This window comes from Amphiura filiformis, chromosome 5 (assembly GCF_039555335.1).
Source record: "Amphiura filiformis chromosome 5, Afil_fr2py, whole genome shotgun sequence".
Lineage (NCBI taxonomy): Eukaryota > Metazoa > Echinodermata > Ophiuroidea > Amphilepidida > Amphiuridae > Amphiura > Amphiura filiformis.
Window position 1 is genome coordinate 61,480,261 of NC_092632.1, and position 18,168 is coordinate 61,498,428.

An 18,168-nucleotide genomic window follows, 5' to 3' on the forward strand; every position below is an offset into this window, starting at 1 on the left:
TGCCCGACACTTTAAAGAGGGCAACCCAAGCCAAATTTGTTCAATATCCTTTCAGGCATGCCAAAAACACTTTCAAACCTTTGTTCCAAATATTTGGTCGCTAGACATCACTGGTCTAATTTTCCTATTTGGCGAAGACAAATAGGAGCTAATACGGACCATTTCACGGTGAAGACTAGCTTTGCTTTAGACTTAAGATTTTGATAAGAAATTATCGCTCAATTATTTCTGGTCGGATGTTTATTCGCAGTATCAGGCGCGGCGATTATTGGGGAGATAACTTTTATTTTAAGTACACTTTCCACAAGTGTAATTCCAGGTATACCTGTATTCATAAGAAAGCTTGAAATCTTTAAATTCTAAAAAAAATCGCATAGAATCACGGTTATTGCAAGACCGAACATATCGTTATGACACTGGATTTCACAAGTTTAGAATCCCTGTAGGCCTTATACGTGCTAATGGGCATTGCTGTATATATACTGTACAGGGTGAAAGAGTTTTAGTTTTATATGTGCTAACTTTATTTTAGTCTCGCATGAAAGCTGAAATTTGGGAGGTTTATTACATGTCACGTTTGTTCCATTAGGTTTATTTAAACCAAAAGTTCAAAAAAAAAAAAAAAAAAGAAAAGAAAAGAAAAGAGAAAAGAAAGTTGAAATATCGGTCAAAGTTGATCTTTTTAGGCTGGATATATTTCTCACTAATACATTACCAGTCGTCTTTATAGGGCATTTAAATAAAGGCATTTAATTTAATATCTACGTGACCAGATGGGCGCTGACATTACAGCGTCCAGACAGGATGTCTGGAAATGTGACCTTTGGCACAGCGGGTGATCTTCCTGTGTATTTCAAGTGGAAACGCGGGATGCATGTCCAAATTTTCTAGCAAATTTGTCATTTTTTTGCAACTTTGTAGTATTATTGTAAGAGTTTCCGTCGATAACTTTTTTCCGTCGGTCAAAACTTTCAAAATTTAGTTCTTGAAAACATACTAAATAAAACAGAATCCCCAATGTATAGGCCTAATTAAGTTGCCTTTTAAATTTTCAGCAATTTTGATGATATTTGTCTGCAAAATTCCTATCTCTTAGCATTGTAGCACATCTACTGATCACTTGTTGGTCTTGGTATGGCGGTGCCCATGGGTCACGTGTGCATTAAATTTAATTAAATTTATTTAATACCCTATGGTAACTGATTACAGAGCTAGAGAGGGGGAGTGGGCCAGCCTCCTAAGGAAATCACTTCGTTTATTTATAGGGCGTCATCGGACTTTGGGTTGTTCCCTAGTGTTATTGCTGTTTCATTTCATTCCTGATACCAACATATAGGGTGATTCAAAATGAAATAAACTCATGTTTGTGGCGCTTTGGTACGAAATCTAGAAGGAATCCGCTGTAAATGAAAATATCATTGAAAAGAGCAGATTCTGAACGTCTAAATTTAAAAAGAATTGTTATATAGGCCTATGCTCACACCAAATCCGAGTTAAACTTACTTGAATAAAACCAACCATTTTTGTAGCTGCACACGGTTTCACTTATAATTGGGAAGAGAACCCGTATGCAGCTACAAAACTGGGGCTTTTATTCAAATGAGTATAACTCGAGTTTGCAGTAAGCAAATACAACAATTCTTTTTTTTTTAAATTTAGACGTTCAGAAGCTGCTCTTTTCAATGGTATTTTCATTTACAGCAGATTCCTTCCTAGATTTCGTACAAAAGCGCGACAAACAAGAGTTTACTTTAATAACTTTTAATTTGAATCACCCTGTAGCTCATTGGTTAGAACATGGTTAGAATACCGTATAGCAACGCGGGGAATGGTTCAGCTCTTTTTCGAGTTTGGATATTCAGCAACAGTAGTTCAGATACAGAGACATTCTGAGATCGAACTGAACACATTCACCAGCAATGTGAGAGAGTTGGAAGTTTGGAACAGTCATGACAGAGGAGCTTAACCATTTCAGCACGTACACCTGTGCGGAATATTCGCGAGAATATTCCAATAGCATTTAACTATAGTGACTGAAGTTCAGTCATGCCAGTTTTCTCGCCATTTTTATACTTTTTTATATTTATAATTTTGATATGTATTGTACTTTGGTCAGCGAAAATAATATACAGAAATATAGAAAAGATGCAATTGCTCATAGACGTGTGTCATTTTATGTCGTAGTCCCATTCTTAATATTTTAAGGGTAGGCCTACAGCTTATAAGAATAAAGACCAAAGGGACATATTCTTGTTTATGCCATAATATTGTAGTCTTTCAACCCTTTCAGCTGTGTAACTTACAAAATTCCCGCTAAAAAGTGGTTCTTTAGTTTTTAGAAATTAAAAATCATTATTTAAATTCCAGGGTTTAAATTATTTCCAATATTTTTCAAACTACCCCTTCCCAATGTGATTTTATTGGCACAGTAGCAATTGTTTTATGCTTGTTATATTAGTTTGGTCATGTTGGCATGCAGTAGCACCAATATTGGTGATTTATAAATTCAAAATGGCCACCGAAATCAATTTCTTTCCTTCATACAATGAGCCTACATCAAGCTGGTAAAATAGGAGATTGAACACGTAACAGTCATGAGTATTGAAATAATAACACGGCCAAATCCCTTACTAGATGCACACACCCACCCCCGCGACCTATATATATATTTTTTTATCACATTTAGAAGATGAGTTCATTTCGTATATTATAAAAATCTAAATTGCCACAGAATATGTATCAAACGTTTTTTGGCTCATACGGGTATCCTTTATATAGAGTGTCCCATAAAAAATTACCGGGCGAATGAATTTAAAGGCAAGTCGAGAAATAGACATCAAAATCCAAGAATCGAAAATCAGAGTGTAGCACATTTTATTCTGCATCTTTTAAGACGTTAATTTTAACTGATTGCGAAGAAATGAGCAATATTACACAACGCATGCGTCAATTCACTTCATTCCAAGTTTGAAAGAAAGATCATTCAACACAATGCGCACTAGTGGTTAACTGTCAATGGGCTTTATGTCACTTGGTCTTGGTCACTAGACTGAACCATTTAATAGTGGCACAAATACCACGTGAACATAATTTTCAGTATAAAAGAATCGTGCGAAATCTTATTTTTAAGCAATCTGTTTCTTGCAAAACATTTAATTAGGTTTGAAAACCCGCACGATATTGAAAATGAACGCCTGCATGTACGATGATGCTCGGTACTTGTAAATATGATTTTTCGTTAATGTTGATATAAATGGTGCATAAAGAATTATTGCATAAAGCATTCCAGCTGGCTTAAAAATATTCTCACACACATTGTTTTTGGAATATTTCCAAGAAACATTTTTGCACAACCTAAATATTTAAATATTTAAAGTTGGAAAGCTTTTTCTCGGACAAACTGTTGTTAATTTTCAGTGAAAGCATGAATAACATAACACCATCGGATTATAAAATAGATAATGTGAACTAAATTTAATGAGATACACAAACTTTAGGAAGCAATGCGCGAGTATGAAAAAGCACCTGTTGATCAAACTTGGAATGAACTGCATTGATGCTCGCATTATGTAGGCCTAATCGTTAATTTCTTCGCAACCAGTCCACCGAATCAAATAAAATTTTCGTATGTGTTGCACAATAAAATTAGCTATGTGCTACATTTTAATTTTTTTGATTCTGATGTCTATTTCTCGACTTGCGTTCAATTTTACTCTGGGACACCCTGTATAACAAGAATTTTTTCTGGGACACCCTGTATACAAGAATGAGAACCGTTGGTGGTGCTAGTTTGCATCCATAAGCACATGGCAGGGTGGTTCTTCAAACAAATTATACGGGGATGTGCCACGCAGATTTTTGGATGCTGACTTTCTCTATAGGCCTACCTACTTTTTGCTGTTTTTGCAACCAATCAGTATACCATTTTTGTCTAGTAATTCCTTATTTCTGTCTGTCCGTGGGGGTGTGGGTGTGTGTGTGTGGATGGAACTAGGTAAAACCCTACATTCGGGGACTTTTCGGTAATTTTTTACTAAAAACCGGGTACTTCACCCCAAATGGGGACGTCCCCAATTGTAATACTAGGCCTAGGGGCTCCCTCTATGGCTGAAAAGGCCAAAAATTGCATTATCACAACTGGAGACTTCCTTCAAGTAGGGGTAGGTCCCCGATTGTACACACCTTGTAAACACAAAAGCCCCAGATGTGTGGAATTTCGCACAAAAAAGTCCCCAGTTGTCAAAAAAATGTCCCCAGTTGGAATTGTTTTGAATGTGTGTCCCCAGTTGGACACACATGCGGGAGGGGGTGTAGGGGTGTGTGTGTCCGTCCGGAGCTGTATCTGGGGAACCGTAAGACCTGCGGGGACGCTACTTGGTGGGAGGAAGGATATCCAAGTTTGCTCCGTAACCGTATGTTTTCGGTGAAAAATATGCAAATTAACATAGCTAATTTGCATAATTTATGCGAAAATCAGCGTAAATTGATAGTAGAGTTTGTGGACAGACTATCTAAAGATCCGTCGGGCATATGGTAATGAAACCTGGTGGCAGGATACACACCTGCTGATCACCTGATTAGTTTTTCGCGAAAAGTAGGCCCTATGCGCATTTAGTTGTTAATTTGCATAATTTATGCGGAACGCTTCTACAAATATGGTTGGAAATCTGAAGAAATCTGCCTTGTGGAGCTGTATCTGGGGATCCGTAAGAACCCTAAGCGCTATGATGATGAAACTTGGTAGGGGGTAGGTAGTATGACCAGAGGATCTCGATTTGATTCGATTTTCAGCGCAAAATATGGTAATTTCTGGTAAAAATTTGCATAATTTATGCATAAAATGCAAAAACCTATTTTCTCGGAGACTAGGGGTCGCACATTCTTCAAATTTAGTGGATGGGTGCATCTTCACCCCAGACAGAACAAGTTTGTATTGGTTAGTGGGTCAAGGCCACCCAGGGGTCATCTGAGGTCAAATTACTAAAAACTGTCGTATGGGCACGAAACTTGGTGGGTACAGTCAACATTTAGAGCCAAATTTTCGGAAGGTCATTTCAAGGTCATCCGAGGTCACCAATGGATCATCTGAGGTCAAATTACTAAAAACTCGTATGGGCACGAAACTTGGTGGGTACAGTAAACATTTAGAGTCAAATTTTCGGAAGGTCATTTCAGGGTCATCCGAGGTCACCCAGGGGTCATCTGAGGTCAAATTACTAGAAACTGTTGTATGGGCATGAAACTTGGTGGGTCAAGTCAACATTTAGAGTCAAATTTTTGGAAGGTCATTTCGGGGTCACCCAGGGGTCATCTGAGGTCAAATTATTAAAAACTGTTGTATGGGCATGAAACTTGGTGGGTACAATCAACATTTAGAGTCAAATTTTTGGAAGGTCATTTCGGGGTCATCGAAGGTCACCCAGGGGTCATCTGAGGTCAAATTACTAAAAACTGTTGTATGGGCATGAAACTTGGTGGGTACAGTCAACATTTAGAGCAAAATTTTTGGAAGGTCATCCAGGGGTCATCTGAGGTCAAATTATTAAAAACTGTTGTATGGGCATGAAACTTGGTGGGTACAATCAACATTTAGAGTCAAATTTTTGGAAGGTCATTTCGGGGTCATCCAAGGTCACCCAGGGGTCATCTGAGGTCAAATTACTAAAAACTCGTATGGGCATGAAACTTGGTGGGTACAATCAACATTTAGAGTCAAATTTTTGGAAGGTCATTTCAAGGTCATCCGAGGTCACCAATGGGTCATCTGAGGTCAAATTAATAAAAACTGTCGTATGGGCACGAAACTTGGTGGGTACAGTAAACATTTAGAGTCAAATTTTCGGAAGGTCATTTCAGGGTCATCCGAGGTCACCCAGGGGTCATCTGAGGTCAAATTACTCAAAACTGTCGCATGGGCATGAAACTTGGTGGGTACAGTCAACATTTAAAGTCAAATTTTCGGAAAGTCATTTCGGGGTCATCCAAGGTCTAGGGGTCATCTGAGGTCAAATTACTAGAAACTGTTGTATGGGCATGAAACTTGGTGGGTCAAGTCAACATTTAGAGTCAAATTTTGGAAGGTCATTTCAGGGTCACCCAGGGGTCATCTGAGGTCAAATTATTAAAAACTGTTGTATGGGCATGAAACTTGGTGGGTACAATCAACATTTAGAGTCAAATTTTTGGAAGGTCATTTCGGGGTCATCGAAGGTCACCCAGGGGTCATCTGAGGTCAAATTACTAAAAACTGTTGTATGGGCATGAAACTTGGTGGGTACAGTCAACATTTAGAGCAAAATTTTTGGAAGGTCATCCAGGGGTCATCTGAGGTCAAATTATTAAAACTGTTGTATGGGCATGAAACTTGGTGGGTACAATCAACATTTGGAGTCAAATTTTTGGAAGGTCATTTCGGGGTCATCCAAGGTCACCCAGGGGTCATCTGAGGTCAAATTACTAAAAACTCGTATGGGCATGAAACTTGGTGGGTACAATCAATATTTAGAGTCAAATTTTTGGAAGGTCATTTCAGGGTCATACGAGGTCACCCATGGGTCATCTAAGGTCAAATTACAAAAAATCACATGGGCATGAAACTTGGTGGGTACAGTCATCATTTAGAGCCAAATTTTTGGACATCATTACAAGGTCATCTGAGGTCACTCAGGGGTCATCTGAGGTCAAATTACTAAAAACTGTCGTATGGGCATGAAACTCGATGGGTACAGTCAACATTTAGAGCCAAATTTTTGGAAGGCCATTTTGGGTCACTAGGGGTCATCTGAGGTCAAATTAGTAAAACTGTCAGATGGGTATGAGACTTAGTGGGTACAGTCACCATCAGCCAGGTAATTGTGCCCGGCTGAGAACCACCAAAATTTAGGGGTCGAAGGTCAAATTTCAGTATTGGTCTAATCAAGCTCAAATTGAACAGGCAAATCACCATGGGTTGTTGCAGGTTCATTTCTACCAAAAGTAATCACGAAACCATGCGAGATTCGTACTCTCGATTTGAAAAAAATTGTCAAAAACTGTTACAACAGCCGTTTTTTAGGGGAAAAAATAAACCCAAACATGGGTAGGGGTTTTCAGGGACTGTCTTTTGGAATTTGCAGGAGAGCATTAAATAGCTCTTCTGGGGCCTTCAAGGACAGCTGTTTAGAGCATTTACAATAGAATGTAAGGAGAGGATGGTCAACTCAGGAGAGATAAAAATCACTCTCCTATATCAGTTTGAAGGAGAGCAGTAGAGAGCGATTGCTCTCACTCTCCGAGTTCAGCGACACACCCCTGTCCAAAGGTAATTCGAGTACCCCGGATTAAGTAACTCCCAAATCTCATTTTGTTTTGCTTATAGGTAAGAATAGATATAAACCATCTGCAGATAATGCAGCATCAAATATCCATCAAGACTCTGCACAGGCCCGTACGCACCCCCACAGGTTTTTAACCTTTTTTGGACAAAAAAAGTCCAAATTTTGTCCACTTTTCACAAAATTGCCCCTGGAAAAAAGTCCACTTTTTCAAAATCAGCACCCTCCCAAATGAAATCCTGCGTACGGGCCTGACTCTGCATCCAATGATATCAGTGACATCCCGTCAGATGATAGTGGTACACCAGGCACACGAACAAGAAAAATGTGACCCTACTTTTGAAGCGGCATATATAGTCTGAGCAGCCCAAAACTTGTATAAAAAACTTAAGACTTTCAATAAAGAAACTTTGTGCAATATATTTATTGATGGTGTGATTTTAATTAATGTAATCATTATCAATCACATTTATTTTAATGATTGGTGATTAAAATTCCAAATTTACATACAATGGGCTATTCTGTTTAAAATCCACACTCCCCCTGTAGAAGATTTTGGAAATATCTTCCACAGGGGGAGTATGAATTTCAGATGGAATGAACACTTTAGACAGCTCCATTTGAAACTCATCCTCTCTCTGTTGAAGATTCGGAATGAATTTTTCTCAGAGGGTGTGTGAATTTTTTTTAATGGAAATACCTAATGTGCTCATTCCATTTGAAATTCATACCCCCCCCCCCCCCTGTGGAAGATATTTCCAAAATCTTCCACAGGGGGAATGTGGATTTTAAATGGAATCGCCCAATTATAATACTCTTATTTGGTGTTATAGGGATCTATACCTACCCAACAGCAATAGGGATTTATAAGTTGAAGATATAAGAAATTGCAGAGTAAGAATATTTGAATACAGAGTTGTAAGTGACATGTTTCTTATCAAAACAATGGAAGACCGATATTGCCATTTGTGTACCAAACTTGGCTAAATTTGGTATGAGCTACAATGATATGTTACGAGGAATAATTGTATTATATTTCCAGCTTATTTCGTCAATGAATTAGGCATATAGCTGGTGGACACTTCATTCGGATTGTCACAACTCAACAGAGTGATTTTTAGTATCTTAAATACCATAAATATAATGCTTAACCATTTATAGATGTAATTACTCATATCTAGCTCGCTTTGACAATAAGTGAAAAGCAACCATGAAGCAGTCGATTATTTTAAACAAGAAAAGCATGCTGCTGAAATACCACACTGCTAAAATACAATTGTTATCACCACTCTTTGGAAAATATTTCTTAAAATACCCTGTAATAACCAAAAAAAGCAATCTTTTGATAGTGTAAATGACACCAGTGATGACATTATGTCAACATTAGGCAGATCCCAACAAGTCGATTTGCACCATGGGCATTTAGGCAGATCCCAACAAGTCAACATGCACCATGGACATGTTGACATTATGTCAACTTTAGGCAAATCCCAATAAGTCGATTTGTACCATGGGTATTTAGGCAGATCCCAACAAGTAAGCATTCACCATGGACATGTTGACATTATGTCAACTTTAGGCAAATCTCAACAAAACAATATGCACCATGGGCATTTAGGCAGATCCCAACAAGATGTCAACTTAGGCAGATCCCAACAAGTCAATATGCACCATGGGCATTTAGGCAGATCCCAACAAGTCAACACATGTTGACATTATGTCAACTTTAGGCAAATCCCAACAAGTCAATGCACCATGGGCATTTAGGCAGATCCCAACATGTCAACATGCACCATGGACATGTTGACATTATGTTGACTTTAGGCAAATCCCAACAAGTCGATATGCACCATGGGCATTTAGGCAGATCCCAACATGTCAACATGCACCATGGACACGTTGACATTATGTTGACTTTAGGCAGATCCCAACAAGTCAACATGCACCATGGACATGTTGACATTATGTCAACTTTAGGCAAATCCCAATAAGTTGATATGCACCATGGACATGTTGACATTATGTCAACTTTAGGCAAATTCCAACTAGTCAATATGCACCATGGACATGTTGACATTATGTCAGCTTTAGGCAAATCCCAACTAGTCAATATGCACCATGGACATGTTGATATTATGTCAACTTTAGACGGATCCCAACAAGTCAACATGCACCATGGACATGTTGACATTATGTCAACTTTAGGCAAATCCCAACAAGTCAATATGCACCATGGACATGTTGATATTATGTCAACTTTAGGCAAATCCCAACAAGTCAACATGCACCATGGACATGTTGACATTATGTCAACTTTAGGCAAATCCCAACAAGTTGATATGCACCATGGACATGTTGACATTATGTCAACTTTAGGCAAATCCCAACAAGGCGATATGCACCATGGGCATGTTGACAACTTGTCAGATTAGGCTATTCCAGTTGAAATCCATACACCCCCTATGGACGACATGACCTTAATCTCACACACACAAGGTGTAGATTTTAAATGGAGTCACCCATTCAGATAACCCCATTTGAAATTCAGACTCCCTGTGTGGAAGGTTGTCTTCCACAGGGGTGTATGGGCTCAAATGGAATAGCTCAAAACAAAAGGTTTGAACCAAGCCACTGCACAAGATATCTTTGCTCCTCTCCTGATATCAATAAACACAGCTATAATGACATGAGCATGGTGTGCCAGTGATAATTGGTGTTCCCCCATGTTTTATAAAGTTATTTGTGTATAAACCTACGGTCCACTTTATACACAAGAGTACTACAGTTTGTCTACATAGAAGTACAAATCAAATCTGTGGCATCCATGGTTGATGCTTTGCCTCACCCGCACTGTGTGTTAAAAAAATGTGCAGCAGTTGGCACGCCAAAGATGCAAGTTACACATGCATTGCACTGAAATAATTATTCTTATACCTCCAGTTTCCGAGGTCTATTTACTTTGTACTTCTTTGTGGACAAACTGTATATATAATATATAGGCCTAATACTTAAAGCTTATAATGTTTAAAGCACGAATTATGGAATTGTTCAAATACTTTTGAACTTTCTTTACAAATTGATAAATAATTCAAAAGTCAGTAACCTCACTTAATAATACTGAATGGTATTTATGATTAATTAAGTACCGATTAAGTAGACATGCTAATTACTGAACATCTTAGTACAGTACTAATTAATCTATATTATCTATCAGTAGGTATATCATTTTAAAGGAGTATTTCGTGATCCTAGCATCCTCTTTTTATGACATTTTTCAGTAGATATCCATGAAAAAAACTTATTCCCAAAATTTCAGTTTGTCTGATTTTGCATTTGCGAGTTATGCATGATTATGTGTATACTGCTCCATAGACAATGTGTTGTAATTTTGTTCTGGTATACCAGAACGAAATTCAACTTTCACGATATCTTTGTTAAACGAATTAACCTGCAAGAAATGTTTTGTACATAAATATTATGTAGCCAGCGGTTTCCAGTGATATAAAAATCTCAACTTTTTTTTTGAGATAAGTGGGGGGATGATGCTGTGAATCATTTAAATGCCCTTTTAATATATATATATATATATATATCTAAATTTTAATAATAGAAAATTTGAGACCATGATCCATGCATCAAAACATATATCTTATTATAAATTTAAATGCATGCTACAAATAATATGAAAATTGTTTCAACCATGGATATCTTTCTTTCATGCTTCAACCATTCAAATATATTCCAACTCCAGTATTGAGTTAGATAGTCACGACAGATACTAATAAATTAATCATTGACATCATGGTACATTACATGTGTAGGACTGTATCAAAAGTGATGCAGACAAAGTGTCATTCTTTCCAGATTTTTTTCTTATTGCGTTTTGTACCTCACATTGAGGCCTGTATCAAAATAATCCAATTTCCAAGTTTTTAGGTAAACTGCACTATTGTCTGTCCAATTAACTTAGACACCCAGTTTTTGTTACTTATTTGAAAAAATATCCACTTTCAAAGAAAGTCATGAAAGAAAAGTGTTAACATTCGCTGAGACCTAACGGGATTTTTGTGTTTCCAAAGCATTGAGTGAGAGTTTACCAGAAATTCTATTGAAATTGGAAGGTTTTTCTCAACACTTTAAAAATAATCCGGTAGAAGTTGGGTACCACTATTTTGGAAGGTCTCATTATACAGAGTTGTAGGTATTGTGATTTTGGATATTAGTGAATGGATAAATAGTAAATTAATTATACTCCTCACCAAAAACATTTTATAAAAATGGAAAATATAATTCAGTTCATAAAATGCAGACAGTGTTTATAATTGGCATATTTATTCTTAGTGTATTAACTCAGTGATCCCAGCTGTCCCTCAACCAATTACAACAATTCGGCGCGGTATTTGAATCTTGTTCTGTGCATGCTTTTGGCTTGGCCCAATTCCAAGAAAATACAAATTGTATGCCCTATGTTCTGGTTCTGATGTTATTGGTGAGGAGTATAATTCACAATACACTCCAGACGCATAGTAACTTGCCCTGTCATTTGTTATAATACACCAACTGAAATTATTGATTGGCTCTAAACAAAGGATTTGAACCGGTGTCCTTCACCGAAATCATGGCACAGTGCAGTCCATTCAATCAAATATTGTCATTAACCTATTTGATTGTAGTGTATTTGTTATGCGTGTGAGACGACCTCTCGCGGTAAATTGCAAACATGCTTTTGTTGAATGCATTTGAGTAGACCGCAATTATTGTGAATCAGCAAAAGGATCAAAGAAGAAAGGGTGGCATCACTGATCAATATGCATGATTACAATGTTCAAACACCCCTACTGTAAATAAATTATCCCATCAAAAGTTTCAAGTCATGAGAAATATTCGGCTGGACCCAGATATCTTGCTGTAAATCGGTCAAAATTGAATAAAAGTAGACAAGGAAGAATATTTTTTCATCGCTTTACTAATAATTTCTGTTAGGTCTGACCGTGTTTAGCAGCTTTTCTTTCATGACTTTTTGTCGAAGTAAAAACTTTTCGAAAAATATCCTAAAAACCGGGTGTCTAAGTTATTTGGACAGACAATAGCCATTTTGATATGAGAAGTAAAAACGTGACTCACAATGACCCGTAGAATGGTATGTGTGGTACACCCCAATTGGGGATGAGGCTTATGACTTGCATTCATAACATCTAAATGGAATATATTTTAGGCCTAAAATATTATGAGAAAAATATGTGCTTTCTTCTGATGCCAAAATCTCCATTTTGATAGAAAAAAAGGGGGGAGGGGTGATGAGGCTGTCGATCGGGTCACCTATCTTTAAAATAAGACAAACATGAGGTTGGATAGGTGCATAGACACCCTATATTTAATGTGAAAGATATTTTCAATTTCTTTCTTCCTTTTCCTTTCCTTTATCATTTAAAAACACACACTGCATTATGTTGACATCGCCCTACACAAACACATCATCTTCATGGTCTTTACTCCAAAAATGGTCAAAACTGACCAAGTAGTATGTTTGTACATGTAAATGGAAATTCATCAAAAATGTTTGTGCTTCTAAGTTACTGTCTTTATCAGATTTACAATAATTACTTTGACGCAAATTCTCTTAAGATCTAAAAATTTCTACTATGGGTGGAATGTTCCAATATTACATGTCACATACAATGACATATCCACTGCTCAGTGCCAGAAGTTGGTAAGTGCAATAGCTGCCATGTGTAGATGATTACAATATACTGTTTAAATTGCTAAATGTTCACAGGGAAGCTATTGCACTTACCCAATTCTAGCACTGGAACATTGGAACATACTTCATTTGAGAGAAATTAAAAGAAATTCTGAGAGGGTAGTGCAGGAAACTTATGAAAAACTTGGTAAAGCTGATTTTGATAAACTATTATATGATTTAAACTTGCAAATTCCCGAGACTTGTAATGCGTAACATCCAATCTGTTGGATAACATGGTTAAATGCATTGTGCAGATGTCTTGTAACTCATCTATACTCAGTTAAAGGCCCATTCAGTGATTTGCTCATCCGGACGATCGTAAAATCATCAAAATTCAGATTTTGGTACCTTTGTAATTGGCATAGATGTGCTAACATAGCCTGCTAGTGGTTCGGTCGAAAGCCGTGTATTTTAGACAAAATAAAGCATTTGCATGATTCTGGACTTTTGATACTGACAGTACAAAAAGTCCGACTCGAGATCGAAAGAAGCTCACTCTCCACGCACCAACACGCTGCTATGTATTGTTTCTACTACTTATTACATCAGTAGCTACTATTTTAAACAAAATACACAATTTTAACTGTTTTTCATATTTGAATTGACCGTTAGTTTGCCTCGGTGACCTTTAACATGTTTAATTGCTTATTTTGTTTTCTACTACAAAAATTAAGCGTCTGTTTTAAATCAATTTAGACTCTACTTCCCCGTGTTAGAAACACTGGACTAGGAAGTTTTTCCAGTCGATTAATTGGCGCACTGTACGAAAATCTCGATTTTCTCGAGTCGATCTGAGTTGAAGTAGAAAACCTTTCTAAAACTTCTGTTTTTGACTAATTTGTCGATGTATTCAGGGAAAAGTGGTTTAATGAAATTCTGTAGACTTATTCTTTATTTCTAAGCAACTCTGACAAATTTCCATTTTTTTTTTAATGTTCCTGTGAAATCACTGAAAGGGCCTTTAACTACAAAAAATTGCACCTTGATGAGATGATTTTTAATGATACATAAATTCAGAATAAACAACGATTACTTACTTACTTACATTGTTGTACACAGAAGTGGTAGAATAAGGGACCGTTCACAAACACTTGTAAGGGGGGGCCTGGTGCAAAAAGGGGGGACCTGAAATTTTTTGATCCTCCTAAGGGGGGGGGGGGCCTGAAAAAAATGACCACAAATTTTCCTGGAAAAAATTGAGTTATGCTTTTCTATGGGGTTGACCCATAATTTTCGAGGTCTGTAAAGGGGGCCCCGAAAAATTTTCGCAATGAAATTTGTTTGCATCAGGTGCCCCCCTTACAAGTGTTTGTGAACAGTCCCTAACATCACAGGGGCAATACAAGTGATCAGCCAAAAATAGAAATTTGAAAAATTTTGCTCCTGGGACAGGCAAAATTAATGCGTTTGACAGATGCTATATTATAAATTGTATGTTTTGAGAAGCTAATTGACCTTTTTAGCAGACCCAATTTGTAGAACAAGGCCATATCAGCACATATTTGAACTCTTTGAACCCCAATGGGCTATAGATGTCTGGTAAATGGTTTAAAGGACAAATTAGGACAGGCAATTTTATTCAAATGACGGGCAACCGTCAATTTCTAGCTAAGACCCTGCCTGTATGAGCTTGTATGTATTGATCAAACTATAAAAAGTTCAAACCTTAGCAGCTCAAACACTGAGTAACATATAATGTTCTTTCTGTCATCTGCATCAATTATTGTCATATCCCGAAAGGCTGCCTTGTGTGATTGTTTTTAAATACTGTCATCTAATTGTGATGAGATACATTGTAATATTAACTTCATACATACTCACGATATTACGACGTTTCTGATTGGATTTGCGCTCTTTTTTTGCTGGTCATAAATACCGTTTTATGACCAGCACGAGGGCATAAACAAGCTGCGCCACGCAGCGTTGGAACCCAATTAACACGATCCACGATTTGCTAGTGTTGCGTGATACGCCAAGATGTCACCGCGCCCATCTCACGCGGGCGTTAAAAGATGACGCGTATCACGCGTTGACTCCCGGCCGTTGACCTCATGAGCCGAGCTGCTCCTCCTGCAAGTAGGCCTACTCATTTTCTTCCAATTTATGAAGGAAAACGGTATGGAAATGTTATTTAAACTTGTAAACCCTTATTATTTTCATCTATATTGAATTACTAAGAATGTTGGGTATGTATGAACGGGGTTCATTCATAGGATTTCGGGCATGATCGCTGTTTATGCCCTCAATCCTATGAATGAACCCCTAATTTACATATTAATTTTGAGGTATTATCACAATAATGCAGCCTCATGTTCATTTATAAAAGAGAGAAGCATGCCAAAATATGAAATAACAATATATATAAGGCCAAGTAAAATAAAAAACATGTTTCACGTCCGGGTTTTTGAAAAAAAGGAGGAAGAGGGGGCTTTTTATTTTTTATCGCAAAATCGGTGTAAATACCCATAATCAGCTGTAGCGTATACAATAATGCCTGGAAAAAGGAGGAGGCCTCTTTTTATTTGTTGTTCTGAGAGATAGGCCCCCTCTAACTATCACAAAACCTTACAAAAGTGTTTCTTGTATATTAGCAAGGCTATAGAAAACATATCTACTTGCTAGACAAAATAAAATTGAAGAAACCTCAAAAAAGGAAGTGGGAGGGGACGTGAAACATGTTTATTTTTTTATTTGGCCTAATATAATGGTAAACAAAAAATCGCACAAGGCAGCCTTTTGAGATATGACAGCATGTGACGCAGACAACAAATTATAATAACTTACAATATTTCACTATTCATTCACACCAATATTAATATGCTAAAAATAACATCATATCAGCAATAAAATAAAATGAATGAGGTAACATATATGCAGTGCAAAAAGTATCTTTGCCACTGAAATCAACAATTGCATAGCAATAACATAAAAATATCAATTTTTACATTCACACACAAAAATGAATGTGCTTTCAGCAAGTGATTACAACAATTGAAAGTATTTACACTTCAAAATATTTACCATTAGAGCATAAAGAACACAGAAACAATCACAGATTGAAAGTGATTAAATTATGAAAAAGATATTAATCACACACAAAAATTAATGTACTTGACTAAGTGATAATATTATATCAAATATTTGATTTAAAGCAATAATGTGTGATTTGCATAAAGAATAGATTCCTATTTAAATGTTTGTTTTCACTGATCACATTATCCCCTTTTAATTTCGAGCCAAACAATTGAGGTATAATGAAGAAAATTGCGATTCATTCCAGCACCTACAATGTGTGTACTACGCTCGCCGATCATAACATGTAATACTGCACGGAGCATCGCGCTCGACGTGTGTATACATAAGCTTACATTCACGGGAGATGTTAGCAAGCAGTCGATCAATGAACTCTGAATAAAACCGGGTCGACCCGGTTTTAATATAAAAAGTTAAATATTACTCATATTAAAGCACGTCAGGCTTAGTCTTTTACGTGGTATTTTACTACACCACTGGGCATTATAATTATGCAAAAAGTAGAAATCCGAGTAAAATTGAGGGTGTCGCTGTGAAGCAAATCACACATTATGGCTTTAACTTCAAAACAATTAAAAATACACAGCATAGCATATAGAGAGTGCAGATGTGAACATGGATTAAATCATCTATATAGAAAGATAAAAGAGTGAAATCTGATTAAATTATCTATAAAAGATTATCAGAAAAGTGATTGGAATTTAGCAACATAATTGTCACAACAAACTTTTAAAAATGTCCTTCATTTCTTATACTTTTCACATGCTCTTCCATTTAAAATTTGGCAAGATATTAGAATAACAAAGGCTACCATCCAACTAGATTTGGGTTCAGTTTTAGGATTAGGATTAAGTTTTAGGGTTAGGATTAGAAAAACTTTACAAATTGGCATTTCAGTTGTTTGGCATTGGAAGACATGCATACTGGCCTATAAAAAATCTCAACCTGAAATGTTTTTTATTGGTGGTAACTAATAGATAATTACAGACAGGGGTGTAGCCATTTGGAAATGGTTCACATTACTATGGACAGATAAGCTGCTATACATTGGTTCGCTTCAAGTTTGGAAGTGACGTCAATGCTTTTTCGCGGTTGCGCCGCAAGCGTGCCAACAAACCAACCTTGTATGTGTGCATGTACTCTTTGCGCAATTAACTTTACGCGCACGATTCAATACTGCGGAAAGTGAAATACGTACATTCGTCACTACCGAACTTGAGATGAACAAAATTATAGTACTCTGTGGCGTAACATCATAGGGACATGGGGGCACATGCCACAATCAATTTGAAAATTTAAAAAATTGTTGAAGAATGGCTTGTGCCTCCCTCCCCCAGGCCCAGTACCCCTGCCCCCCAATCATGGTCGGTGCCCCTCAAATAGGATGACTCACGCTATGCCAATGCTTGTACCCCAAATAAGCTGCTTCTGTCTAATTGTACAAATTCTTTTTTTTCAGGAGGCTTACTGCATCCCCTGAATGTGCTCGATGCTGTGTTTCTGACTGCGCAAAAGCCAGTTACCCCTTAACCCAAAGTGCTTAATCATGTTTAACACTTAACCAGTGGTGGCCCCAGGAATTTTTTGTTTGTGGGGGGGCATGGGGGCAAAGTGAATTTCGGGAGGGGGGGCAAATCAGCAAATTTTTGCAAAGTTGCCGCAAAAAGTGGTATTTTTCGTAATTTTTGGTTTTTACTGGGGGGGGGGGGGGCAACAGGGGGCAAGGGTTCTGACTGGGGGGGCACTTAACATTTGCAGATTACACAAATTTCTTCCAGTACTGGACCAGATGAAAAGGCCATTATTATACTGACCCAGTGCTGGACCAGGGATTGGTCGCATAAAGTGAGCACTTGCACTGGACTAGAAATTCAGTCACAATTGTGATCTGCGATCAAGTCATCAGACAAGATGGCGAAAGCTCATCTCTGTGAGTAATAAATTTTGGATCAAAAATTAACCAGTTTATGATCTCAACAATCCTTCAAAATGAATCTCTTTGCTGGAGGTATTAAAGTGGGTTTATGACTACAAGACTTAATTTTGGCCAGATTCTATCACTATGGACCACAAGAGCCC